The sequence below is a fragment of the Papaver somniferum genome, chromosome 2 (assembly GCF_003573695.1).
Source record: "Papaver somniferum cultivar HN1 chromosome 2, ASM357369v1, whole genome shotgun sequence".
NCBI classification, from domain to species: domain Eukaryota; kingdom Viridiplantae; phylum Streptophyta; class Magnoliopsida; order Ranunculales; family Papaveraceae; genus Papaver; species Papaver somniferum.
In genome coordinates this window covers 179,699,295-179,708,211 of record NC_039359.1, presented here as the reverse complement: position 1 = coordinate 179,708,211, position 8,917 = coordinate 179,699,295, and positions in this window count along the sequence as shown.

The following is an 8,917-nucleotide window of genomic DNA, read 5'->3' as shown; positions in this document are numbered from 1 at the left end:
TCCACGGCTGATCCTATGAATTGATAATAAATAACTAATCACCTTATTACTCAGTTTCATGAATAATTTTTCACTGAATTTCATAAATTAGTAATAAATACTCAACCAGGCATCTGTACCATCACTGAGTAAGCCCCATAAAATGGTGCAAGTGCACTCGACAATGATGCACGACCGAGCACCCGAATGCACAAACGAGCATTCGAAAATATGGAAAAACGAGGAATCCTGCACAAAACAAGAGAGGGAAAATAATAACATTAAAATAATAAAAAGGCGCTCATGGGTCGGGCCTACCGTCTGGCCGGACGTGCCCTAGCTGTGGACGGTCCCATGCCTCTTCCATTATTTTTCCTTATTTTGTTATTTTCATGAACTCATGAAAACTTCTTCATTCTAGCAACTTTCCTTGTTTGAGCAAAACTCACGGTTTCTCCATATTTTCACGATTTCATGAGAAATGATAATATAAAATAGGGAAATATGTTGCGAGACAAGGAAACCTAGCCGGTCGGCCATGCCCTGGCCGTGGCCGGTCCCACACCTTGCAATCCCTTGTATTTTCATAATTATTATTTCCCTAATCTCATGAAACTCCTCTGTTTCAACAAAAATCATGGTTTCTCCATAGTTTCACGGTTTCATGAAAAATAATAATATAAAATCGGGAAAGGTGTCGTGGGATCAGGCTACCTGGTCGGCCGGCCATGCCCTAGTCGTGGCCGGTCCCACACCTTACATTCCCTGGTATTTCATAATTATTATTTTCCTCATCTCATGAAACTCCTCAGTTTGAGAAAAAATCATGGTTTCTTCATATTTTCTCAAATATTGCTCAAATCATGAAAAGCCAAAAGCCGACATGGTACGGACGGATAGCTTCTCATGACAATATTAAATGTTAAAATATCCTTATTTTAATATTTACAAAATATTGATCAAATGAGCACACATGCTCATTCAAGCAAAAAACAAGAATTTTCAGTCAAAGATCAAACTCTTCTGAAAATTCAACATATTGCTCAAACGCACACCAGAAAATACTGAAATTCTCAAGACTGAGACACGGACATTATGGTGACACGGGAATGCTTCCTTGACCGACCAGGGTCGTCCCTAAGTCTTGCACAAAGCCGGTCCCACACATCTTCACAATTTTGACCTAATTTGCTCAATTGCTTCATATTGGGCCCAAACTCTTTTCAACCAACCTGGAGTTTGCTCAAACGACCATCAGTTGGTATCACGACCACCAAGGGACGGTCTCATGCCCTCTTGGTCGGTCCCTTACTGTTCCCTAATTAGGTTTTATCACTTAATGCTCAATCGAGCACTATTTCAGTAAATGATGAAATCGGCATTTAATCATCATTCTTTCACCAACTGGCCAACTAAGGACCTTGGTGCATGCTCACTCGAGCACTTGGGTGCCACATGGACGTCCATTATCCCATGTGGTCGGTCCCTCTATCACTCATGACCTATTTTCAGTGATTCATCAATTGATGAACAATTGATCAAAAATTAGGGTTTTGAATAAACGCTCCATAAATCATCATTCTGAGCAAAATTCAAACACTAATAAATTTATGCTGATTCAAAAATCAACCTATGGATTAGTTATATAATATTCGGTAATCTACCAATATTTTAATTAATATTTTACTGGGTCACGTCACCAAAAAATAATTCTTCGAATTGAGCAATACTTGCTCAGTTGCTTGAATATTGATCCAACTATCAATATTCAGTAATTTATCAGTAATTCATCGAATTGAGAAATACTTTCTCAGTTGCTCGAATATTGATCCAACTATCGATATTCAGTGATTTGTCGGAATTGAGCAATACTTGCTCAGTTGCTTGAATATTGATCCAACTATCAGTAATTCATCGTCGAATTTACAATATTTGCTAATACGCGTAATGTCAACATCATTCAAAGAACTACGTCTCAACAAACATGTTCGATCAATGAATCACTGAGCATTCGTCACTCATGCTCAATTCAACAAAACCTAGACCCATTGTCTAAACAGTCAACAACTGACTAATTAAATACACGTCTGTCATGCAGACTCCACGATTCGTGAGACATCTCACATTTTCACAAAATGGTTGGTCTTAGGTCTTACTCAACTACTTCAAATTCCAATCAGAATATTTCAAATGGAAATGTTACTCCTTCCAACACTCCATCCACTGGAATAATGAACGCGGAAATCCCGACCTTGATCGAATTGGCATGAGTACATGAGATTCATACAAGGAACATGGACCTGATGAAAGAGACGTTGAACAACATATTGAATTTCCTCGTCAGACTGACATCGGATTTGAGCGGCGCGCCTGCTCAAGAAATTCTGGCGCTCCTGGCTAATCCCTCAACCGATGATCACCCTCAAACCAACATATTCACCACTTATGGAAAACCGGTGGAACAGGAGGTCGCACATTTAATTGAGAATCTATGTGAAATCATGCATTTCTCCATGGATCAGCGTACGAACACGTTTACCGCACTCCACAAAATATCAACTTACGCGCGAATAGTTCCATCATCTCTGGTGGTTGAACAAGTGTCCATGGTATCTGAACCTTCGATCAACAACATCACCTTCACTGAGGAAGATCGAATGGTGGAGGAAGGACATAATCGAGCCTTGTTCGTAACTGCTTTTATTAAGGATTCTGAATTCAGGAGAGTTCTCATCGATACAGGTGCCTCTACAAATCTCATCACTATGAAGACTCTCAAGGAGGCCAAAGTTATGCAAAGCAAGATCGTTCATCACCCTGTATTGATGATGGGTTTTGAGGGAAGCCAGAGTCACACATATGGATATGTCTATGTGTATCTGAAAGTGGGGCCAATTCAATCCACTGTCAAGTTTCATGTGATTGAGAAAGATCCTGATTATCACATGATACTCGGGAGACCATGGCTTCATGACAATAAAGTTGTTCCTTCGACATACCATCAATGTATGAAAGATTTGCTCAACAACAAAATTGTCTGTATTGTAGCTTCAGTGTCTCCTTACGCTCCGGTTTATGATGCTGAGTTCTTGGAACCTCCAAAGAGCATCCCTGAACCTCCAAGAAAGATCTATGGTACTCCACTCCCAAGTTGGAAATATATTGAGAAAACCGACAAACCACCATTAACATATGCTAAATCCATCAAACCATCTACCACACCGCTCAAGCGTCGTCAGGGTCAAGGTACAATTCATAATAAATCCAATTTTATTACTGATTGTGATGCGGAAGGGATGGTCATTTACCTCTGTCGAAAAGATTATCAATTAACAGGGGAGGTCGATGAAAAGTCTCCCCGCCCTGAAGAATCATGACAGAGTGAGCAATCTCCCGATGAAGAAATTAGAGATGCACCACAACAACTGCAAGATGGAACGGATTCCACAACGGACGATCTTGAGACTATCAACATCGGAACAAACGAAAACCCGAGACCGATTTTAATCAGTTCTGCTCTCTCATATGAGGAACGAGAAGGATTGATAGGTCTGTTGAAAGAATATCAAGATATCTTCGCCTGGACGTATGAAGAGATGCCCGACCTAGATGATAAATTGGTCACTCATCATCTCCAAATCACTCCCGGATCAAAACCTGTCAAGCAACCGCCCAGGAAGTTCAGACACGAAGTTGAGGAACAAATCAAAGTGGAGATCCAGAAATTACTAACAACAGGATTCATTAGTGCGGGCGAATATTGTCCTAGTCAAGAAGAAAAATGGCCAGGTTCGATGCTGTGTGGATTTCAAGAACCTGAAAAAGTGTTTACCGAAGGATGAGTTTCCATTGCCAAACATTGATATGTTTGTTGATGCAACCAGTGGTCATGACATGTTCTCATTCATGGATGGTTACAGTGGATACAACCAGATCAAAATGTACGAGCATGATGCTAACAAGACCGCATTCCGAACTCCCATTGGAAACTTTCACTACACAGTACTGCCTTTCGGCCTGAAGAATGCAGGAGCCACTTATCAGCGAGCCATGACTGCAATATTCCACGACATGATGCACAAGCAAGTAGAAGACTACGTTGATGATGTGGTGGTGAAATCAAAAACTCGAGCGTCCCACTTAGACATTCTGAGGCAGGTCTTTGAAAGATGCAGAGAATACAAACTAAAGATGAATCCTCTGAAGTGCGCTTTTGGTGTCTCTTCTGGAAAGTTACTTGGATTTCTGGTTACGGCAGAAGGAATCAAGGTCGACCCAGACAAGACGAAAGGTATTACTACCATGCCTCCTCCACGAACTGTGAAAGAGCTCCAGAGTTTCATGGGGAAGGTAAACTATATTTGGCGTTTCATTCCCGGACTATCTCAACTCATTGCTTCATTCACTCCTCTGCTGAAGAAAGGAGCAAGTTTTACATGGACAACCATCAACAAGAGGCGTTCCAGAAAATACAGCAGATATTACTGTCACCTGCTGTCATGAAATCTCCGGTGCAAGGAAGACCACTAATACTTTACACAACCTCTAGTGATGTTGTTGTTGGAGCATTCCTCGCTCAAGAAGACGAAGAAGGCATCGAACGCCCGATCTATTATTTCAGTCGCACAATGAGAGATGCTTAACTCCGATACCCAAAGGCTGAAAGAGCGTGCCTAGTAACATGCAATTCAGAGATTCAGGCATTATCTTTTGTCAAACAGTGTTGTGCTGGTGGCCAAAGCTGATCCTATAAATTCTTACTGTCGAAGCCTGCTTTGATCGGAAGACCGGAAAAATGGCTACTTTAGATGTCAAAGTTTGATATAGCATGTGTCCCACCTAAAGCAATCAAGGGACAAGCAATTGCATATTTACTTGTTGCTTTCCCTGGGGAAGACATCACGATGCTACACGAAGAAGTGCCTGGTGATTTTCCAGAAATCTCAATCATTCAGGTTGAAACATGGCTACTGTATTTCGATGGATCCGCTACTCCAAGCAATGATACTGGAGATGCGGGAATTGTATTAGTATCTCCATCCGGTGAAGTATTCTCATATTCATTCAAGCTGGATTTCCACTGCACCAACAATTCGGCAGAATACGAAGCTTTTCTCCTAGGATTATCTTTGGCCAAGCAAGCAGGAGCGATGCATCTGGAGATAAGAGGAAACTCAAAGTTGTTGGTCAATAAACTGAATGGCGTGTACTCTCTCAAATAAGTAGCAATCGCTCCATTCAGGGCTAAAGCACAAAGACTATTAGCTCATTTCTCTGATACAACAATTGTGCATACTGGCCGCACCAACAACAGACACGCTGACTGCCTGGCGACTCTTTCTTCCAAACTGCAGTTTGAAGGGTCAGAGAAATCTATCACTATGCAAAGGCGTTCTGTATCATCTACCTGGCTTACTCAAGTTGAAGATGCTCAATCAAGTGACTGGCATGCACCCATCATTCATGAATTGAGCAGTTCTCTTACAGAAGGAAAAATCAGTCTCAAGGAGTTGAAGAACTTTTTTATGTTGCACGAAGCATTGTATTATCGCAATCCTGATGGATCCTTGTAACGATGCCTTGGAGATGAAGAAGCAAGCGAGCAACTCAAACGCGTACACGAGGAAGTATGCGGACAAACCCTGGTAGTCACACTTTACAGAAGGATTCAAAGACTCGGAGTACTATTGGCCTTCCATAGAGGCTCAATCGAGAAATTTACAAGGGTCTTCTCCCAATTGTCATACACCACCTCATCATTTGGAAGTTCTAACAATTTACCATATTGGGGACTGGAGAGAACCTTACATAAATATCTTCGTGACAACGATATACCGTCAGAGAAGAAAGGAACGATCAAACTCATCCATAAGGCCAAACGTTTTGTCTACTTGGAAGGGATTTTGTATCGCAAAAGTTTTGGTGGGAACCTCTTAAGATGCTTGGCCGAGCATGAAGTTCCTACAATCTTGAAAGAGATGCACGGAGGTGAACACCAAGGAAAGAAGAAATTATTTCTCCAAATCCATGAGAAATATTATTGGCCAACCATGGAAGACAGTGCAGCTGCCTATGTTCTGAGATGTCATCAATGCCAAGTTCATGGTAACCTCATTCACATTCCTTGTATTCCATTATATTCCGTGAGCAGTCCATGGACTTTCTATAAATGGAGACTGGACATCATTGGAAAAATCAATCCAGCATCTTCGAAGCAGCATGAGTACATCATCACAGCAACGGAGTACTTCACCAAACGGGTCGAGGCTATTCCTCTTCGAAGCACCACTAGAGTCACAATTGCAGCTTTCATCAAAGAATATATCATATGCATATTCAGCGTTCCTAAACATATCATCACAGATAATGGAACTCCTTTTGTCAACAAACATGTTGCGGAATTGCTCGAGGTATACGAAATCAAACAGATTTTATCCACACCATACTATCCCCAAGGAAACGGAAAAGCGGAGAGCACCAACAAAATCTTGATCCGGATTCTTAGTTGAACTGTTCATGACAATACACGAACGTGGCATGAAGAATTTCCCATGGCTTTATGGGCCTACCATACTGCACCAAGAATTTCAATTGGGACTTCACTGTATTCTCTCGTCTATGACGTTGATGTTATTCTCCCAGCTAAGATCAAGATTCCCTCTGCAAGAATCGCGACGGCCAATGAAGTGCAGTGGGATGAAGCCGAGGTATCTAATTCAAGGATTGTTGAATTATACATGCTTGATTCGAGAAGGCCCAGGGTAGAAAAAAATATGTGGAAACCTACAAACAGAGAATTTCCAAGGCATACAACAAAATGGTAGACCTCGAACATTTCATGTCAGAGATTTGGTTTTGAAAACAACAAAACATATTCAAAAAGACATGTCCGCTCCCAAGTTCCCTCCGAAACGGGAAGGGCCTTACGTGATCATCAAGGCAGTATCCAGCAGATATTACAAAATCTTAGTTGTTAATGGAGGAGTGGAAGGAAACATCATCAATGACAAGTGGCTCAAGGCATATTATGCTTGAATGATCAGTAAACAATTATATATTAGATTCTAAAATGTAATTTCTATTCCCTCCAAATAGTACGCATATGCTCATTGATTCGAAATTCAAAATATATTCAGGAATCTCACAAATCAACCATTTACTTTATTCAAAACAAAGTCTCAAACCTACACAAAAAGAAAATTCTCCCTAATGCTCACTCAGAGCAAACCATCCAAAAATTGATAGTTTTTATAGAAGGCCATGTCAAGCCTCTTCTGGAAATTTTTAGTCTTCACTTTCAAGTCCTGGACAGCTTTCTCAACTCTTGCCAACTCCAAAGCAAGTGATTTCTCCTCCTCCAAGATGGCAGTTGTAGCAGAAATCGCATCAGCAGCAGATGAGGCCCTATCAATTTTGATCATCTCGAGCCGATTACGAAGCCAGCCTATGTTGAATCGCAAGTTCTCGCAATTCGAAATCATGTCATCCCATCTATGAAGTTCATGATTCTTGACGTCTCGCAGATTCATCTTGATCACCTCTTCAATGATCGGTAATAATCCAGCGACGGTAGTCAGGAGGGTCGGCAGGAAGCATCTCCACACTTAGGTCATAGCAATGTGTCCGTACTTTATCCAAATCTTGGTGTACAGGGACGTGTGACATTTGGGAATGATGAAGCTACCAACTACCTCATTGTACGGGCAAGTATTAACCATGGAAGTCTCAAATGGAAGTCCAGCCATCGAATACTCAGGAGCATGAACTCTAACTCTAGTCTCCACGAAATTGGTGGAATCTTCATCAACACGGTTGTCGCTATCATCAACTACGATCACGGACTTCCCATTCTTCCGCTTCCTAGCATCGACAACAACATGAACATCAACCCGCGATGGAGAAGCTTCCAATTTCAATAAATATTTGATAAGTCATTGAGTGTGATAAAACTTCAGTCGAGAAGTCATGGAATTACTCACGGATGTTCCAGCTTCAGTACGAGCCGACCTGTACCGGGCATGAGACTTGACAGTCCGCTTGGGTTTCAAGCTACAAGAAGGCTGATTCCTATGGTTATCCTGCAACAAATCATTTTCTTTGATCAGTCATCTTGATCAAATGGAGGTAAATAAAAATATGCAACTCACCGAGACAGACACTTCCACATCATGTTTCGACCGAGATTCATTTCGAGAAGAAACACTACTGCCAGACATGGTGATGAGAGGTATGATCATGATCAAAATTTCTTCTGATAATATACAGGGATATGAGACGGTGTCCCGTTTAAATAGAAAACCCTAAGCATTGAAAGTCAAGACACGATACTTATCCTATAACGGGTAGTAAAATCCATTGCGGTTTCTACTGAAACCCTAAATCTCGAATCAGAGTACATAGTGATGTGGGAGAAACATAACAATACTGGGGACTGACAGTTCAGGCGGTCAACGTTACGACTACAGATAGATCATCTGGCAGATCACGTGTCTGCTTGTGCATTCACGTTGCGTGGTCAATTTGCACCTATATGGATATCGGTCCATCTCATATAATTAGAGGCATGAAGAAGACTTGGCAGAAAATTCGATAAGAGATTATTGTTCAAAAATAATAATAATGATAATAATGATCTCTAACGCAACATCTCTATGGTCAAACTGCTCAAACATCCAAAACAATATCTACTACAACGGAAAATAAATGATCTCAGAGATATTTGCAAGCAAGACTAATCATCAGATTCATCGGACTCGTCATCACCATCATCGTCTTCCGTGGAATATTCTTCAAGCTCTTCCTCATAATCACTGTTAGAATCATCACCAAAGTCTTCTCTCTCATCAGGAATGTTGTACATTGCATCCCAATACTCTTCCCTTTTGCGTTCAGCCTCAACATCAGCCTCAACTAATCGCTCAATCTCACTGGTAAGCCG